Raw genomic sequence first — 19,812 nt, 5'->3', positions numbered from 1 at the left:
GTATGTAGTGATGGGATTGGTGTATATGGTCTACATGTGTGGACTAAGGATTTAAAAGTCTGTGGTTTTGACGTACTAGGTTAATAAATTTCTATAGGTCAAGGAATATAGGTTTTCTAGTTTTTATGTGGTTAGAGGCAGGTATTTCAGTTGGGGGTGTTCTGGGTGTATATTTCAGAGTTTTTTGGGGAGAATGGAGATGGGGTTATTTTTATTATATTTGGAAAATGGACTAGGAATAATAAGAGTTGGCTTTTTTTTAATGGACTTTTGTTTGTGTTTTGTTTTCTAAAATGGATATATTTGTGTGGTCAGGGCAGTGGTGTTTCTGGTGCAACTCTGAGCATCCCTTATTGTTTGTGTGTTTCAGGTGGTCACTTGTCGCACACTGAGATCCTCTCACCCAACAGCCCTGCTGAGATCATCCGTGGATGTTTGGTTTTCTTTATGGCACCTGACTGAGACAGCAGGAATTTCCCTGAGGCAGAGACAGCCTTCCTTGGCCCCTGATGTGGATTCTCATCCCTGAACATCCCAGTGATAAGTGAAGGGCTCAAAGCCACAGAGGGGGTGAAAGTGGGATGTGGGTTGGGAGTCACTGGGAGGGATTTTTGGGTCAGGTTTGGAGGTGGGGATGTCCAAGCTGTGACCCCTTTAGGGCACGTGAAGGGAAGGTCTCACAGTGCTGAGGTGTGCAGGGCAGAGCAGTCCCAGGGCATGTCTTGTCACTTGTCTGTTGTGCACTCTGTGTCTGTTGTGTGTTTTGTTTTGTGTGTCTTTTGCCTTAACCCTTCAAGGGGTCTTTTGGAGACCCCAGGCATCGTTCTTAATATCTCCCTGTTCCTTGGACAGGCACTGATATCATTGAACTTTGACTCAGGTGCTCAGACACACATCAGAATCCATCTCTCTTCACAACCTTTCAGACTGGTTCCTTTCCAGGTCTTGTTCTGAGCTGTATCAACAGCTGTGCATTGCCACCATCCATTCAGGCAGATTAGGTCTTCTAAAAGTGCACAGCTGAGTGAAGGATTCTGACCGTAGGATTCTCAGGCATCCGTCTCTGCATTTCTTGGGATCAGTGATCCCATTGGCATCTTCTTCCTGCAGGGTTCTCTGAGCCTGGTCAGCTCCCCATGGGTCTTACTCGGTCATCTCATTGCGAGTTCTCTCGGTCCTCAGGGTCATTTTTCTTGCCGAGATATTTCTGTCCCTGTTGTGTTCCCCCTTTTGTCCTGTCCTGTGTCACGGGTGTTGGTGTGTTTGGCCTGGAGCTGCTCTGCCTTGTGTTGGAGAAGGGAGACGCAGACACCATTAGGTCATCAGCAGAACTCACTTTATTCAAGCACAGTCTCAAGTTATATACTTTGCTTAATTAGCTCATACATATTGCAAAAGCCAAACTCCTGATTGGTAGTGACTACACAATAGTTTACTTCATGTTATATCAGCATATTGTAACAGTTGTATCGCCTTGTAGCATTTAGTTCCTCTTTTCTCATGATCTCAGTTTCTCTCCCTCATCCTCATGCTGGCCTTGTCCTAGCTTCTAGTTACAATATTAGTCTGAGAGCTATTGTGTCCCTTATCTTCTTCCCATTTCTCAGCTAGCCTCTCCACAGCCTTGTTGCTCAGTCTGGGTGTAGGGGGAATGGGACAAGTCCTGGGGACTTGAAATTTGTCATGTAGGGTGTAGTTGGGCTGTAGAGGGTATTCCTAGATTGACACAAAGTGTCTGGAATTGTCAAGTTCTCCTTGGTAAAAATCAATAGTAAGGACTGAAAACATGAGAGACTGGCAAGTTATACATACCAGAGACATGTTTTTCTTTTTCTTTTTTTTTTTCTTTTTTTTTTTTTTAATAGCTGTGAGACTTACATCTTGATTTTGAGACTCTCTTTTTTGTCCAACTTTTTTGTTAAAAAATCTTATTTTGAAGTGCCTCAACCAAGGAGATCCTGTTTGAAACTTTATCCCTGTTGCTTTTCCTCTTGCAGGTAGTTGGCAAAAAAGGATGGAGCCAGTAGGAAGCAAAGCCCCTGGAAGGCCTCATCCCAGTCCAGCTGTTGTTTTGTGTTCTTGAAAAGATTTTATATTTATTTTTTATTTTTAACTTTTTTTTAATATTACTTTTAGATTTTTTTGATTTTTATTTTATTTCCATGTTTTTATTGTATTATTAATTTTTATTCAATTTTTTTTTTTTTTTTTCATGTTTTCTTTGTTCCTTTTTTAAATACTATTTCTTACCCGGAGTACGTGGAAGTTGGACCCTAAAGGAGAGAAAAACCAGGAAAAGACTGACATCAAAGAACACTAAATTCATTTGTGCCACGCTTTAATAGAAATAGGATACAGGATAGCATGAATAAAGACCAAGCATTCTCTGTTTTCCAGGAGACTCCCATTCTCTGAACACTGACCACCCTTCTGGTGGATTTCTACACAGAAACCATTAACTTGTTTATTGTATTTCTCCCTCTATGTATTTTAATGTGGGGTTTTTTTGTTTGGTTTTTTTTAGTGGTTGTTTTTTTTTTGTTTTGTTTTGTTTTGTTTTGTTTTTTTGGTGGGTTTTTTTGTGGGGTTTTTTTTTTAATTTTTTTTTCCATACTCTTTCTTACCCTGTGTAGGTGGAAGTTTGGCTGTTGGTAAGAAAGAAGTTGAAAAATGACCTCCATGTCCATTGGAGGTCTGGATATAACTGAGAGTGCAGTTAGTGAAAAACCTCTGTATTTTCTGCTGAATTAAAACCTGAATGGAGAAAGCTGTGAACACTGTGGTGCCTTTTTTTCTTTTAGGTCTCATTTTCCCCATGCACAGTATTGCCAGCAGTAACTTGATGTCAAGGTGTATTTCAGAGACAGCAATAAAACTAAGTAGACATTTTAATTTGTAACTCTCTGAACTGCCTTGTTTATTAGCCAAGAAATCTAAAGCTAAGCAAACAAAAAAACCCCAAAACAAAGCCCCCCACAAACACCCCCCTCAAAAAGCAGGCAGAACTGGAAAATTATTTTATTATTTTATATTATTATTTTAATATCATTTTTATTATTATTAATTACTATTTTAATAAAGATTAAATATTTACCCCTTAGAAAACCAGGGTCATTCAATTCTAATTAACTGTGGTTCTGGTGTCTTAGGTTAATCAATTCATATGGTTTAAAATATTGTTTAAAATATCAAGAAGTAAATAAAAAAAAATACAAATACAAAAAAAAAAGGAAAATATAAGTAACAAGAGAACTATAAAATATGAAAGATAATATCAATAGATACACTATATATTACCTGTTCCATATATTATAATATGTAATGTATACCTAATATAATGTGCATGATATAATAGGTAAATTATAATAATATAAATAGGTAGGTAATATAAATAGATAAATTATAGTAGATAAATACATGATATAATGGAAATATCATAATAAGAAATAGAAGAAATATTTAAATATGGCCTAAAATGAAGACTTTTTTGGTTTTGGCTTGGTAGATGGTGGGATTCTCGTACTTGTTGCGGTTGGGGGTCTTTTGGGGCTTTTATTTTCGGGGATGTTTGGAAGGGGAATTTTGGCCACATTCTTTTCTGCCTCCGGTCCCTGCGACAGTGGTGCCACCGTGTGGAGAAAGAGCGGTACTGCAGCTCCCCCTTCCTGGCACCGGGCTGTGATCTGTGAGGCAATGCTGCCATCTCGTGGATAAAAAGCGGTACTGCAGTTCTCCCCCTTGCCCGTAGCAGCCCCGGGCTGTGAGCTCACGGGCAGTGCTGCCGCCCGAGGACCGAAAGATCACGGCCAAAAAAGGGGGAAAAAAAAATGAGGGGACGCAGGGCACGTGGCAGCCGGGTGCCTGCGCGCGATTCGGACCACGGAGCCCGGGAGCGATTTTTCCGCGGCATACGCAGGTGCGTGGACACGGGATGGGGGCTGAGCGGCGCCACGGCAGTGTTTGGGCAGTCGATGTTGTCAGGCGCTTGTGCGAGCAGCCGAGGGGGACATTTGGGGGGGGGTGCCACAACCAAGATGGCGGCGCGGCTCGCGGCGCTTGACCTTCTAAAGATGGCGGCGAAAAGGGCGGGAAAGAGAGAGGACCACCATGTGTGTCTAGTTGACTGCCTGCACAAAAATCCCGACCACGGCGCCGCCCGGAGACAATTTTCTGTGGCGTCTCCAGGTGTAGAGACACGGGCTGTGGTTTCAGCCGCGCTGCAGGCGGGTTGAAATTACTCGTTTTAGTCAGGCGCCTGTGTTAGACATCTATAGGGGCCTTAAGGGGCGCCACAACCAAGATGGCGGCTCGGCTCGCTGCTCTTGACCTTATAAAGATGGCGGCGGGGAGGGGCGAAAGTGACGTAATACTCTCTGCCACCAAAAAAGGCGAGGTGTGACGAAAATGACCGAGAGTTGCCGAACAGCCGAGAATAGCTGACGCCTGACGGAAATGACCGAGTGTAGCCGAACAGCCGAAAATAGCCGACGGCTGACGGAAATCGCCGGGTTTCCCCGAACAGCCGAACCCAGCCGGGTCTCCCCGAACAGCCGAAGACGTCCGACTTTCCCCGAACGTCGCCCCCCCTCAGCCGAACCGAACGCGCTGAGGGCAGTTCCAGGGTGGCCCCGGACCGGTGTCCGCCCTCACTGCCGCTTCCTCGGCGGGCCATTCAAGGCGGTGTCGGGGCCGCTGCCGATCCCCCGGCGGGCGGGCGGGACACGCTGGCGCTGTGCCCGGAGCTGGAGCACTCGCTGTCGGCGCTGGAGCCGAGCCCGGGGTTCCCGGGGAAGGTGGCAAGGATCAGCCAGTAAAACGCCCGGAGTGCTCGTGTGGCCCTGAGAGCCCCCAGAACATTGATTTGGGGGGGTCTGTGCCAGCCGCTTATGCCCTAATGGAGAGGGATTTCTCACAAGGACACGCCGTGAGATGGACAAGGGGAAGGGCTTCATCAGGATGAAGGGAGGCTGAAACGACGCGGAAAGAACTCCACAACTAATCCGAGTTGTTAGAGCGGTTTGTATTTATTGACGTGGGGAATAATTTTATCAAAGACACGCATACCCCCCAGGGGATTTGCCCCCTTTCTTATTTTCTGAGGTTTTACATATTCATGATATCTTACAGACTTTCTTCATACATACTTATTTTTTGATCTTGCTTATTTTCCTTTGATATGGTAATCACTTTATGCTTTTCTGGGCACGCTCAGTGTTTAGTGGTGGTGGTCTCCAGGCCGTGGTGGGGGTCATTTTTTATTCATTTTTTCACCTTTATCTTTCTCACGTGTGCTTTGGCTTTTTTGGCACAATTTTAAGAGAACGTATTGTTTTAGAGTCTGTGTTGTTTTCTTTACTTGTGCTCTTAATGCTGGTATTCTGTTGTTTAGGTTAGTTCTTGTAGTTCATTTTCTGATTGTGCTGAAGGTTTCATATTTGTAATGTTTAAATATATGCAAAAAAGTAATAAGCACAGTATTACTAAATGCTGTCTTATATATTTTAAAATATTACTTGGAATATATTCTATTATACTGTATATGCTCTTTAATTTACTATAAAGGATTAGTTGTGATTTTTCAGTTTATGCCTCAGAGGCCGGTTTAGATTAAATATCAGGAAGGAATTGTTCCCTGGGAGGGCGGCGGGGCCCTGGCACAGGTTCCCCAGAGAAGCTGTGGCTGCCCCTGGATCTGGTGGAAGGTGTCCGTGCCCTGGGTGGGGGCTGGAATGGGATGAGCTTTCCCTTCCACAATTCAGTGATTCTGGTGGTCTTGCTGACAGCTCCTCAGTCAGCCTGAGGAGCTGTTGCAAATTCAGGCTGGAAGTTGAGTGCTTGTAATTTACACAGTGTAAAACAAGAATGAGCGCTTAAAAAAATTCTACTGCATGATTTTTTTAATATAAAAAGCAGGGGGAGAGGTGCTTCCTTTTATTTTCTTCTGATTCAATTGTATTTCTCACTTACAGCACCGTAGAAACCCTGTTCTGTTTTGGCTGCTGAAGGACACTGCAGCATCTCCAGGTGCACCTGAAGGCATCTCGACACCGAGAGAGATTTGTTCTGTTTCCGCATTGACTCTGTTGAAAGGTAAACACAGAATGTCTATGGGTCACCCTGCCAGCTCCACTTGGCTCAGCAGGCATCACAGGGAGGGCCCTCCTGTCATCTCTCTGGTGAGTCTGGAGGTGAGTTTTTCTGCTGCTCTGGGGCTGTGCTGGGACCCCTCAAATTCCAGTCAGAGGTGCTGGGCACTGCTGGGCCTTGGGGACACCACTGAGAGGCAGCTGCTTTGGTTCTTAATACCTAGAAATCCATGGATTGCTGGGTGATTTCCATAAGTTCTCCTATTTTTTAGGAGCTGCAGGGTGAGGTCAGTATTCTGAGGGAGGCCCTGGCAAAGCTGCCAAGGACAAGGAACACGGAGCATCCGGGGGCTTCTCCCACCTGAGTTTCTCCTGGAGCGTGCTGCGTGTCATGCTGGATGTTTAACCTGGCTTTGGGGTGTTCTCCTGCAGTCCCAGCTCCAACTGCTGCCCCTGAGCCGAGGCCTTGCTGTGTCCCAGCACTAAACCCGGCAGGTGGGTCCTGCTTTTCCAGCCCTTTAATTCCACGGGCAATCCCAGATTCCCGGAGCTCCCCTGGGCCCAGCCTGGACTCGCTCCCTGGGAGCTGCACTTCAGTCTGCCTGAACCAAGGACCTCCTGTTTGAAACTTTATTTCTGCTGTTTTTCCTCTTGCAGGTAGTCGGCAAAAAAGGAGAGAGCCAGTGGGAAGTGGAGGCACTGGAAAGCCTTATCCCAGTGCAGGGTTCCCACTTTTCTCTCTGACTCCTGGAGAAATGCCTGATCAGAACCAGAGAGTGTCCATTTGATTTCCTGCCCTTTACAGTAGATCGTTGCTTTCAGCTGGTTTGTGTTCCTGGTGTCATCCTCCTCCTCCTCCTCCATGGATTTGTCAATAGAATTCCTGACTTTTGCTGAGTTGAATTTTGTTATTCCAGGATTTGTGGCTCTTTGGTTCCACTGAAACTTCCCATCTCTGCTGGGAGTTTCATCTGTCAAATCCAAGTAAGATTGGAGTTTATTTGGATTGTTACTCCCACAAATGAGAGATCATTCTGGAATAGGAGTACATTGGCATGTTTAACTCCCTCTTCCCTTGAAAATCAGAGCAGAGGCAGCAGATTTGAAATCATCATTCCATGGACTTCCACAGACTTCCTGGCTGTTCCAAAAGTTTTCCATGTTAGAAATTCCTGAGCTTGTTTTGCAGGCAAGCTGGGAGTTGGATATTATTCCTTCCTTTTATTTGATGTTTAGCCTCTCTCTGATTTTAGTAAGGCTATATTTTTTTTCCTATTTTCTATCCTAATTGGAATTTTGCTAATTCTTAGGGGACATTTCCAAGGAAATTTCCCCAGTTAAGGTTGGTAAATCAAGAATGTGTCAGCACCATATCCACAGAATTCTGGGAATTCCCAGGAAAACTTGTAAGGTGTTTTATTGCCTTGATTAATCTCGTTTTCAAGTTCAGTTGAGTGTGTTTTTAATTACATAAGTTCCATTAAAACTTAAATCCTGGCCTAGTTGCTGTTCCTTGGACACAAGGGGGTGGTTCTTTCCTGCCTTGGCACATGTGGGTGTTCATCCCAAGTGAGCTTCCTGCTAAAACAGAATTTGTTTCCAAGAATTTTCTAGAAAACCTTATTTTCTGGGAGGCACTGGGTTTGTTTTCCCTATCCCTGCCTAATCAAGAAAACTCCTGGGGCCTGTGTTAGGCAGTGGCATGAGGGAAGGGCTGTGTTTATTTAATTTTGTATTTTATTTTACTTTTTTTTTTATTATTTTTATTTTTGTATTTTATGTTAAATATTGTATTGTGTTTAATGTTTTAATATATTTTTTGTTTTGTCTTTTTAAAATGCTTTTGGTTTATTTCTTTAATTTTTATATTTTTAGTCTTTTATTTATTTTTAAAATTTAAAATTTTTTCTTTATTACTATTTAAAATCTTAGTGACTTTTATTTTTTTTTAAATTTATGGATATTATTTCAGTTTTTACATTCATGTTATTTATTTTGTATTTTAAATTTTTAAATTATATTTTAAATTTATTTTAGATTTTATTAATTTCTTTTTTTCTTTTTAATAACTTTTGAGGTTTTTTAAAAATTTTAATTTTGTTTTATTTTATAATTTTTTTTTTCATGTTTTCATTGTTCCTTTTTTTTTTTTCTTACTCTTTTTTTTCCCCCCAGTATGTGGAAGTTTGTTCCCGCCCCCATCCCGGGCAGGATAGGGCGGGGGGCGGAGCCGGGGGCGGAGCCGGGGGCGGAGCCGGGGGCGGAGCCGGGCAGGGCCGGAGTTCTCGGTGTTTGGGTTTTGTCTGGGCTTGTCAGCCAAGTCATAAACAAGCCAACTCGGCTCCTGAACTCTCCAATGAATTTTTAAAACGCTTCCACAGAAGGACAAGTCAGGAGTGATTCTAAAGGAATATTTGTAAATGAAGGGTAACGATTTCTGGGGAATTTCCTTAGGAATTATGAACCTCAGGCATATGGATTTTCGGGGGTGGAATCCTAGTTCCAGCCTCGGGCACCTGCAGGAGAAGAGGGGTCCTTATCCACAGCAAGGGAAGCCCGGTGCCCCATCGTGTCAGGTGCAGACAATGAACCGTCCCGGGAATGAACAGCAAGTCCCCTCTGCCTCACCCTCGGGCTGGCCGCAGCTGCAGGTGAGAGATGCCACAGGATGGGGAGGGGAGAGAGCAGCCCCAGGTGGAGCTGTGATGGATAATGATGGGGCGGTTCCAGGTTAAGAGGGCAGCCCCAGCTCATTTTGGTATCCAGCCGTGGGGAGTGAGGAGCTCACGCTGAGGTCCTGGCTGTGGGTCGTGGGGAGCACGTGGGTTTGGAGCGTTACTTGGGAGGCGATGGGGATCAAACCTTTATACTGAGCAACAGCACACGGTCAACCAGTGTGGGTTTATAGAGGGGACTTTTTTTTCCTTTTCAGCTTCATCTTAATAAACCCTCCCCGGTGCTCCCAGACGAAAAAGGAGTTATGGAGACAAAAGGAGTTCAAATTGATTGAAGAAACTCCTTTTTTCTGTTGTTGTCTGTGTTTAAAGTGGAGGGATTTTCTTTTCACCTGGAATTTAAATGAATAGTGGCACTTCTATGTGGCTTTTATTCAATATGATGTTCTTAGGTGGTGCGTAGTGTTTTGTGTGACTTTTTTTGGTATTATTTGTTATATATAATTTGATTTTTGAGCAAAGGTAACTTTATGTGTGGGTTTGTTTGTATTTGAGGTAGAACTAATTTAAGTAGCTTTTTTGAGAGACTTCTGAAATGTGTTATTGGGGTTTTGTGTGTTGTATGGAGGGATCCAGGTTGGGTAGAGCTGGTTTTTTCTGTTTGGTGGTTTTTAGTGATTTATTGTGTAGCTTTATTCTGTTTGTAGGTGGTGTGATGGGGGATATGTGGTGTATTTAATTCATGTTTGGTTTCATAGTTCACGTTGGTCAGAGTATTTTTGAACTGAGTTTTGTTGTTGAATTATTTTTGGGGGATATTGTGTTTTTCCAGGGTTTATTGTCTAAGCTTTACAGTGGTGTAATTGGCTGTGGTGTGAGGTATAGGGGAGGCTTTTATTTATTTAGTGGTGGCTTTTATCATAGGGAGCATCTAGTGTTTGTTTTAGTGGGTTTGAGATGGTGTGATGTAGTTCATTTTTTAGGGTTTCTTAATATTTACAATTAAATGATTTTTTATTGTGTTATAGGGGTTTGTTTATTTAGCATGCTTGACTACAGTATACATTTTATAGTTTTGGATAATTTAGGAGATATTGTTTGTAGTCTAATGGATCTTTTGGTTTTGTGTGTATTTATAGGTGGTTTGTTTGTTTTGATGGTTTTGAGGAATTAAGAGTTCATTGAGTTAGGAATAATTGTTTTTGGTGCTGTTAATTTAAGTATATTTGTGCTACTTTTATTTCTATGGATTGAATTGTTTGTTGTTGTGGTTTAGGATAAACCTGAGAGGAAACTTTTGAATGGGTTTTTTTTAGAGAGTAAACTAAAATGGTCTCTCTTTTAAATTGGTTTGGGAAAGAACTTCTTTGGAGAAAAATGGGAAAAACTTTTTAACAAAGTGCTGACAAGCATAAAGAGTGAATGACATAAAATAATAAAACTTTCTGTTATTCTGTGGCGAGATGGTAAATTCAGAATGTCCTTGCTGTGGGTTGTAGCTCCTTTGGTCTCTTGTCAGCTCTTTCAGCATTGATAAAATGCCGAGGTCCAGGCCTCCTGGGCTGCAGGTGCAGCTCTCGGTGCTTCTCTGGGTTTTTCAGTCTGCAGCAGGTTTAATGAGCCTGGAGAAAAAGGGGAAAAAAAATCAGTGCAGGGAACTTCTCTGCCCTAAAACTAACAACTAACAAAGAGCCATCAGATCTGTGTGCTGCAGTCTGTCTGTGCCTCAGCTGAATACACTGGAGAGAGGGAATGCAGAGGAGTGACCACTGTTCTCTTAAAACAAGCTGTGTGCTTTTTCTTTCCTTGCTTTGCTCTCCAAATCAATCTGAAAGGTACAGAAGGCATTTGTGAAGGAGTTATTTTAACTATTTGATGGTTTTTGGCACTTCAAGTACTTGTTTTGGAGTGTTTGGGGTTTTGAGTTAGTTATAATGGGATAATTTTACTTCTAATTAGGTGTTTTTAGGTTTTATTGCAGTTAAAAGTTGTGACTTTCTTGTTTTGTTAGTAGAAATAGAAAATAGGTTTTGATTTTGTATATAGTGATGGGATTGGTGTATATGGTGTATAAGTGTGGACTAAGGATTTAAAATTCTGTGGTTTTGATGTGTTAGCTTAATGAATTTATAGTTTAAAAGACGTGGGGTTTATGGTTCTTACTTGGTTAGAGGCAGGTCTTTAAATTGGGGGGGTTCTGGGTGTGTATTTTGGAGGTTTTTTGAAGGGAATGGACATGGGGTTATTTTTATTATATTTGGAAAATGGACTACGAGTAATAAGAGTTGGCTTTTTTTTTGCTGGACTTTTGTTTGCAATTCCTAAAATTGATATATTTGTGTGGTCAGGGTCGTGGTGTTTCTGGTGCAACTCTAAGCCTCCCTTATTGTTTGTGTGTTTCAGGTGGTCCAGTTGTCTCACACTGAGATGTCCTCACTGACCAGCCAACAGCCCTGCTGAGATCATCCCTGGATGTTTGGTTTTCTTCATGGCACCTGACTAAGAGGCAACAGCCCAGTAACAGCAGGAATTTCCCCGAGGGAGAGGTGGCCTTCTTTGGCACCTGATGTGGATTCTCATCCCTGGACATCCCAGAGATAAGTGAAGGGCTAAAAGCCACAGAGGGGATGAAAGTGGGGTGTGGGGTCATGGGTCACCGTGAGGGATTTTTGAGTCGGGTTTGGAGATGGGGATGTCCAAGATGTGACCCCTTTAGGGCACGTAAAGGGCAGGTCTCACAGTGCTGAGGTGTGCAGGGCAGAGCAGTCCCAGGGCACGTCGTGTCACTTGTCTGTTGTGCACTCTGTGTCTGTTGTGTGTTTTGTTTTGTGTGTCTTTTGCCTTAACCCTTCAAGGGGTCTTTTGGAGACCCCAGGCATTGTTCTTAACATCTCCCTATTCCTGGTGCTGATACCAGGCCAGGCATCAAACCCTTGACTCAGGAGCTCAGAGGCCCCTCAGAATCCGTCTCTCTTCACAAGTGTCCAGGCTGGTGCCTTTCCAGGTCTTGTTCTGAGCTGTATCCACAGCTGTGCACTGCCACCATCCATTCTGGTGGATTAGGTCTTGTCAGAATGCAGAGACAGGTACAGGATTCTGACCGTAGGATTCTCGGGCATCCATCTCTGCTTTTCTTGGGATCAGTGATCCCGTTGGCATCTTCTTCCTGCAGGGTTCTCTGAGCCCGGTCAGCTCCCCATGAGTCTTACCTCGGTCATCTCATTGCGAGTTCTCTCGGTCCTCAGGGTCATTCTTCTTGCTGAGATATTTCTGTCCCTGTTGTGTCTCCCCTTTTGTCCTGTCCTGTGTCACGGGTGTTGGTGTGTTTGGCCTGGAGCTGCTCTGCCTTGTTGCTCAGTCTGGGTGTGGGGGGAATGGGAGAAGTCCTGGGGACTTGAAATTTGTCATGTGGGGTGTAGTTGGACTGTAGAGGGTATCCCTAGATGGACACAAAGTGTCTGCAGCTGTCAAGTTCTCCTGCAGCACTTTGACTGTTGTCCTGACTTTGTTTCAGGTGCAGATGGATTAAATCCATGGCAGAGTGCCCCATCCTGGGTGTGGGGGCTCCCCTGAGACGGTCAGTCACTGTTGGTGTTTGCAGGGGAGTGTAAATGGTGGCCATGTTACAGCACTGTTCTTTGTCTTTGTTTTTAGGAGGCAAAGTTGGATCTGTGCAGTCAAGGTGAAGTGGACAAGGTGAGCAGTGATGGGTGGACAGAAGCAGTTGCTGTTACTCAAGTCTCACTTGCTGGTTCTACTCTAAGCATTCTCTGTTCTGTTTTATTTTATTTTAGGTGGTCCCTTTGGCAGATGTGCTGGCCCAGGATGCCAGAGGAGGGTAGATGGGTGCAACATTAAGGTTCACTTGTGCTGCGCTTCAGTCAGAGCGGGGATGTTGCTGTTTCACAGGAACTCAGCATGATTTTTCCTTTTTTGTTTCTTTGCAGGTGCTGCTGCTGCCCCAGGTGTGCCAAGGAATAGAGGGAGGGGGTGAGTTGGCACTTGGGCAGGTGGCCCACAGGTGAGTGCTGTGCTCAGTGTGTCCCTTTTCCTTTTGCTGGGTTCACTCTGGGCAGCCTCTGGAGTGGGGGGAGATCTGAGGGGGAGCCGGGACAGGGGTGCAGAGGAGCCCTGGGGGTGACTCTTCTGGAGGGGAATAGTCACATTTTCTGTTCTGTGGTCCCAGGTAGTGTGAGGAGGTGCACAGCTGGAGTTTGGATATGGCAGCACCGAGGTGGGAGCAGAGAACATCTTCAAATCCACGGAGCCAACACGTTCATTTCTGTCGAGGAGGGATTTTGTCTGCTCGTATTCCAAAAGCTGAGTGTTGGGGCTGGTGGTTGGGAGAAGGGGAAAAACCTTTTCAGTCCCAGGAGGCAATTTAAAGTTACCTTAGAGAGGAGAGGGCCCCAGTGGGATGGACCCCTCAGGAGTAAAAAGAGAGAGGGTGACACAAAGTGTCTGGAGCTGTTGAGTTCTCCTGCAGCACTTTGACTTTTGTCCTGACTTTCTTTCAGATGCAGATGGATTACATCCATGGCAGAGTGCCCCATCCCGGGTGAGGGGGCTCCCCTGAGAAGGTCAGTCACTGTTTGTGTTTGCAGGGGAGTGTAAATGGTGGCCATGTTACAGCACTGTTCTTTGTTTTTAGGAGGTAAGGCTGGATCTCTGCAGTCAAGGTGAAGTGGACGAGGTGAGCAGTGATGGGTGGACAGAAGCAGTTGCTTCTGCTGGAGTTTCACTTGCTGGTGCAACCCTAAGCCTCCTTTATTGTGTGTTTTAGGCAATCCACTTGCACTGCACTGAACTCCCCTCTCACCAACTGGACTGCTGTCCCAGTCTGCCTCATTCATGAGCCCTTGGGGAGCATTACAGGACTCTGTGGTGAAGCCTTGACCTTCTCCATTTGAAGGGGCCATCCAGGTGGGCTTTGGTAACAGCCGAGGAGTTGAGGTGTGTCAGGGAGGAGGAGGGAGGCTCTGCTCAAGTTTCAGCAGTGCCACATCACCTTGTCTGCTCTTAACCCAGGCACACCCCAATGTTGGTGTCTGAGCAGAGCTGGAGCACAGGGCCCGAGGACCTGGGTGTGCTTAGGAGGTGGTGAGTAGCAGAATTGCTGGTTTTTGGCCCATGTGCTGCTGAGATCACACGGTCACATTTGCTTTTCTTTATTGTAGCTGACGGAGAGACACCAGCCCAGTGACAGCAGGAATTTCCCCGAGGGAGAGGCACCTTCTTTGGCTTTTGACATGGATTGGCATCCCCAGATGTCCCAGAGATAAGGGGAGGGCTGGGAGCCACAGAGGGAATGAAAGTGGGATGTGGGGTCAGGGGTCACCAGGAGGATGTTTTAAATCAGGTTTGGAGATGGGGATGTCCAAGATGTGACCCCTTTAGGGCACATAGAGGGAAGGTCTCACAGTGCTGAGGTGTGCAGGGCAGAGCAGTCCCAGGGCATGTCCTGTCACTTGTCTGTTGTGCTTTCTGTGTCTTTGTGTGTTTTGTTTTGTGTGTCTTTTGCCTTAACCCTTCAAGGGGTCTTTTGGAGACTCCAGGCATTGTTCTTAAAATCTCGCTTTTCCTGGTGCTGATACCAGGCCAGGCATCAAACCCTTGACTCGGGAGCTCAGAGGCTCCTCAGAATCCATCTCTCTTCACAAGTGTCCAGGCTGATGCCTTTCCAGGTCTTGTTCTGAGCTGTATCCACAGCTGTGCACTGCCACCATCCATTCTGGTGGATTAGGTCTTGTCAGAATGCAGAGACAGGTACAGGATTCTGACCGTAGGATTCTCGGGCATCCATCTCTGCTTTTCTTGGAATCAGTGATCCCGTTGGCATCTTCTTCCTGCAGGGTTCTCTGAGCCTGGTCAGCTCCCCATGGGTCTTACCTCGGTTATCTCATTGCGAGTTGTCTCGGTCCTCAGGGTCATTCTTCTTGCTGAGATATTTCTGTCCCTGTTGTGTTCCCCCTTTTGTCCTGTCCTGTGTCACGGGTGTTGGTGTGTTTGGCCTGGAGCTGCTCTGCCTTGTTGCTTGTCTGAGTGTAGGGGGAATGGGAGAAGTCCTGGGATCTTGGAATTTGTCATGTGGGGTGTAGTTGGCCTGTAGAGGGTATCCCTAGATGGACACAAAGTGTCTGCAGCTGTCAAGTTCTCCTGCAGCACTTTGACTGTTGTCCTGACTTTGTTTCAGATGCAGATGGATTAAATCCACCCTCTTGTTTCCCCCGAGTACGTGGAAGGTTGTCTGTCAGCAAGGAAGAAGTTGAAAATTGACCTCGCGGTTTGCTGGACGTGTGGATAGAATTGAGAGTGCAGTTAGGCAAAATCCTCTGTATTTTCTGCTAAATTAAAAAACCTGATAACACCGTGGTGCCTGTTTTTTCCTTTCAGGTCTCATTCTCCCCATGCTCAGTATTACCAGCAGTAACTTCATGTCGAGGTGTATTTCAGAGGCAGAGATAAAATAATATAGACATTTTATTTTGTAACTCTTTGAACCTCCTTGTTTATTAGCAAAGACATCCAAAACTAAGGAAACAAAAAAAACCCCAAAACAAACCCCCCCCCAAACAACCTTCCTTCCCCAAAAGCACACAGAAAGAGAAAATATGCCCCTATTATTTTAAAAAAGATTAAATATTTACCCCTTAGAAAACTAGGGTCATTCAATTCTAAATAACTGTCGTTCTGATGTGTTAGGTTAATGGATTCATATAGTTTAAAATATCGGTAAAAATGTCAAGAAGTAAATACGAATTGAAAAAATACAAATACAAAAAAATAAGAAAAATATAAGTAACAAAAATAGAACTATAAAATATGATAGATAATAGCAATATATACACTATTGATACAGTATAATATTACTTGTTCCATATATTATAGTATGTAAAATATAGTTAATATAATGTACATGATATAATAGATAAATTGTAATGGTTATTAGATATATCACAATAAGAAATAGAAGAAATTTTGAAGTACAGCCTAAACTGAAGGCTTTTTTGGTTTTTGCTTGGTTGGTGGCTGGGTTCTCGTAGTTGTTGTGGTTGGAGGTCTTTTGGGGCATTTATTTTCGGGGATGTTTGGAAGGGGAATTTTGGCCACGTTCTTTTTTGCCTCCGCTCCCTGCGGCAGTGCAGCCACCATGTAGACACAGAGCGGTACTGCAGCTCTCCCCCGAGCCGATCTGTAAGGCAATGATGCCATCCTGTGGATAAAGATCGGTACTGCAGCTCCCCCCGAGCCGATCTGTAAGGCAATGCTGCCATCCTGTGGATAAAGATCGGTACTGCAACTGTCCCCCGTGCCGGTCCCGAGAGCTGTGCGGCAGTGCTGCCATCCTGTGGACATACAGCGGTACTGCAATTCTCCCCCGTGCCGGCACCCGAGGTGGGCAGCAGCCCCGTTCTCTGAGCTCACGGGCAGTGCTGCCGCCCGAGGACCGAAAGATCACGGCCAAAAGGGCGGGAAAAAAAAAGAGGGGACCCAGGGCACGTGGCAGCCGGCTGCCTGCGCGCAACCTGGACCAGGGAGCGGCCCGGGAGCGGTTTTTCCGCGGCATACGCAGGTGCGTGGACACGGGATGGGGGCTGAGCGGCGCCATGGCAGTTTTTGGGCAGGTGATGTTGTCAGGTGCTTGTGCGAGCAGCCAAGGGGGACATTTGTGGAGGGTGCCACAACCAAGATGGCGGCGCGACTCGGGGTGCTTGACCTTCTAAAAATGGCGGCGAAAAGCGCGGGAAAAAATGAGGACCACCATGTGTGTCTAGTTGACTGCCTGCACAAAAATCCCGACCACGGCGCCGCCCGACGACAATTTTCTGTGACGTCTCCAGGTGTAGGGACACGGGCTGTGGTTTCAGCCACGCCGCCGGCGGGTTCGGGTTACTCATTTTAGTCAGGCGCCTGTGTTAGACACCTATGGGGGGGCCTTAAGGGGCGCCACAACCAAGATGGCGGCTCGGCTCGCTGCTCTAGACCTTCTAAAGATGGCGGCGGGGCGGGGCGAAAGTGACGTAATACTCTCTGCCACCAAAAAAGGCGAGGTGTGACGAAAATGACCGAGAGTTGCCGAACAGCCGAAAAGAGCCGACTGCAAACGGAAATGACCGAGTGTAGCCGAACAGCCGAAAATAGCCGGGTCTCCCCGAACAGCCGAAGACGTCCGACTTTCCCCGAACGTCGCCTCCCCTCAGCCGAACCGAACGCGCTGAGGGCAGTTCCAGGGTGGCCCCGGACCGGTGTCCGCCCTCACTGCCGCTTCCTCGGCCGGCCATTCAGGGCGGTGTCGGGGCCGCTGCCGATCCCCCGGCGGGCGGGCGGGACACGCTGGCGCTGTGCCCGGAGCTGGAGCCGAGCCGGGGGTTCCCAGGGAAGGCGGCAGGAGAAGCCGGTAAAGGGCCTGGAGTGCTCGTGTGGCCCCGAGGGCCCCCGGAACATCGATTTGGGGGGGTCTGTGCCAGCCGTTTATGGCCTCATGGAGAGGGATTTCTCACAAGGACACGCAGTGATGGACAAGGGGAACGGCTTCATCAGGATGAAGGGAGGCCGGTTTAGATTAAATATCAGGAAGGAATTGTTCCCTGTGAGGGCGGCGGGGCCCTGGCACAGGTTCCCCAGAGAAGCTGTGGCTGCCCCTGGATCTGGTGGAAGGTGTCCGTGCCCTGGGTGGGGCTGGAATGGGATGAGCTTTCCCTTCCACAATTCAGTGATTCTGGTGGTCTTACTGAGATCAGTCAGCCTGTGGGGCTGTTGCAATTTCAGGCTGGAAGTTGAGTGCTCGTAATTTACACAGTGTAAAGCAAGAATGATAGGTTAAAAAAATTCTGATGCATGACTTTTTTAATATAAAAAGCAGGGGGAGAGGTGCTTCCTTTTATTTTCTTCTGATTCAATTGTATTTCTCACTTACAGCACAGTAGAAACCCTGTTCTGCTCTGGCTGCTGAAGGACACTGCAGCATCTCCAGGTGCACCTGAAGGGATCTCGACACCGAGAGAGATTTGTTCTGTTTCCACATTGACTCTGTTGAAAGGTGAACGCAGAATGTCCATGGGTCACCCTGCCAGCTCCACTTGGCTCAGCAGGCATCGCAGGGAGGGCCCTCCTGTCATCTCTCTGGTGAGTCTGGAGGTGGGTTTTTCTGCTGCTCTGGGGCTGTGCTGGGACCCCTCAAATTCCAGTCAGAGGTGCTGGGCACTGCTGGGCCTTGGGGACACCACTGAGAGGCGGCTGCTTTGGTTCTTAATAACTGGAAATCCATGGATTGCTGGGTGATTCCCATAAGTTCTCCTATTTTTTAGGAGCTGCAGGGTGAGGTCAGTATTCTGAGGGAGGCCCTGGCAAAGCTGCCGAGGAGAAGGAACACGGAGCATCTGGGGGCCTCTCCCACCTGAGTTTCTCCTGGAGCGTGCTGCGTGTCATGCTGGATGTTTGACCTGGCTTTGGGGTGTTCTCCTGCAGTCCCAGCTCCAACTGCTGCCCCTGAGCCGAGGCCTTGCTGTGTCCCAGCACTAAACCCGGCAGGTGGGTCCTGCTTTTCCAGCCCTTTAATCCCACGGGCAATCCCAGATTCCCGGAGCTCCCCTGGGCCCAGCCTGGACTCGCTCCCTGGGAGCTGCACTTCAGTCTGCCTGAACCAAGGACCTCCTGTTTGAAACTTTATTCCTGCTGTTTTTCCTCTTGCAGGTAGTTGGCAAAAAAGGAGAGAGCCAGTGGGAAGTGGAGGCACTGGAAGACCTTATCCCAGTCCAAGGTTCCCACTTTTCCCTCTGACTCCTGGAGAAATGCCTGAGCATAACCAGAGACTGTCAGTTTGATTTCCTGCCCTTTACTGTAAATCGTTGCTTTCAGCTGGTTTGTGTTCCTGGTGTCATCCTCCTCCTCCTCCTCCATGGATTTGTCAATAGAATTCCTGACTTTTGCTGAGTTGAATTTTGTTATTCCAGGATTTGTGGCTCTTTGGTTCCACTGAAACTTCCCATCTCTGCTGGGAGTTTCATCTGTCAAATCCAAGTAAGATTGGAGTTTATTTGGATTGTTACTCCCACAAATGAGAGATCCTTCTGGAATAGGAGTAAACTGGCATGTTTAACTCCCTCTTCCCTTGAAAATCAGAGCAGAGGAAGCAGATTTGAAATCATCATTCCATAGACTTCCACAGACTTCCTGGCTGTTCCAAAAGTTTTCCATGTTAGAAATTCCTGAGCTTGTTTTGCAGGCAAGCTGGGAGTTGGATATTATTCCTTCCTTTTATTTGATGTTTTTCCTCTCTCTGATTTTAGTAAGGCTATATTTTTTTTTCCTATTTTCTATCCTAATTGGAATTTTGCTAATTCTTAGGGGACATTTCCAAGGGAATTTCCCCAGTTAAGGTTGGTAAATCAGGAATGTGTCAGCACCATATCCACAGAATTCTGGGAATTCCCAGGAAAACTTGTAAAGTGTTTAATTGCCTTGATTCATCTCGTTTTCAAGTTCAACTGAGTGTGTTTTTAATTACATAAGTTCCATTAAAACTTAAATCCTGGCCTAGTTGCTGTTCCTTGGACACAATGGGGTGGTTCTTTCCTGCCTTGGCACATGTGGGTGTTCATCCCAAGTGAGCTTCCTGCTAAAACAGAATTTGTTTCCAAGAATTGTCTAGAAAACCTTATTTTCTGGGAGGCACTGGGTTTGTTTTCCCTATCCCTGCCTAATCAAGAAAACTCCTGGGGCCTGTGTTAGGCAGTGGCATGAGGGGAGGGCTGTGTTTATTTAATTTCGTATTTTATTTTACTTATTGTTTATTTTTTTTTTAATTTTTGATTTTTGTATTTTAGGTTAAATATTGTATTGTGGTTAATGTTTTAATATATTTTTTGTTTTGTCTTTTTAAAATGCTTTTGGTTTATTTCTTTAATTTTTATATTTTTAGTCTATTATTTATTTTTAAAATTTAAAATTTTTTCTTTATTGCTATTTAAAATCTTAATGACTTTTATTTTTTTTAAAATTTATGGATATTATTTCAGTTTTTACATTCAAGGTATTTATTTAGTATTTTA

The 19,812-nt window shown here is 45.6% G+C and overlaps 1 long non-coding RNA gene across 1 annotated transcript; it reads left to right on the top strand.

Moving 5' to 3' along the window:
- Positions 1-12,825: 12,825 nt before the first annotated feature.
- On the top strand, positions 12,826-15,559 carry LOC310923596. Its single transcript, XR_014592642.1, has 2 exons — positions 12,826-13,087; positions 14,961-15,559. It is a non-coding gene; the product is annotated as an uncharacterized lncRNA (long non-coding RNA).
- Positions 15,560-19,812: the final 4,253 nt, after the last annotated feature.

Source organism: Zosterops lateralis (assembly GCF_965231275.1).
Source record: "Zosterops lateralis genome assembly, contig: HAP1_HAP1_SCAFFOLD_132, whole genome shotgun sequence".
NCBI lineage: Eukaryota > Metazoa > Chordata > Aves > Passeriformes > Zosteropidae > Zosterops > Zosterops lateralis.
This window is presented reverse-complemented; position numbering and strand designations above follow the sequence as displayed.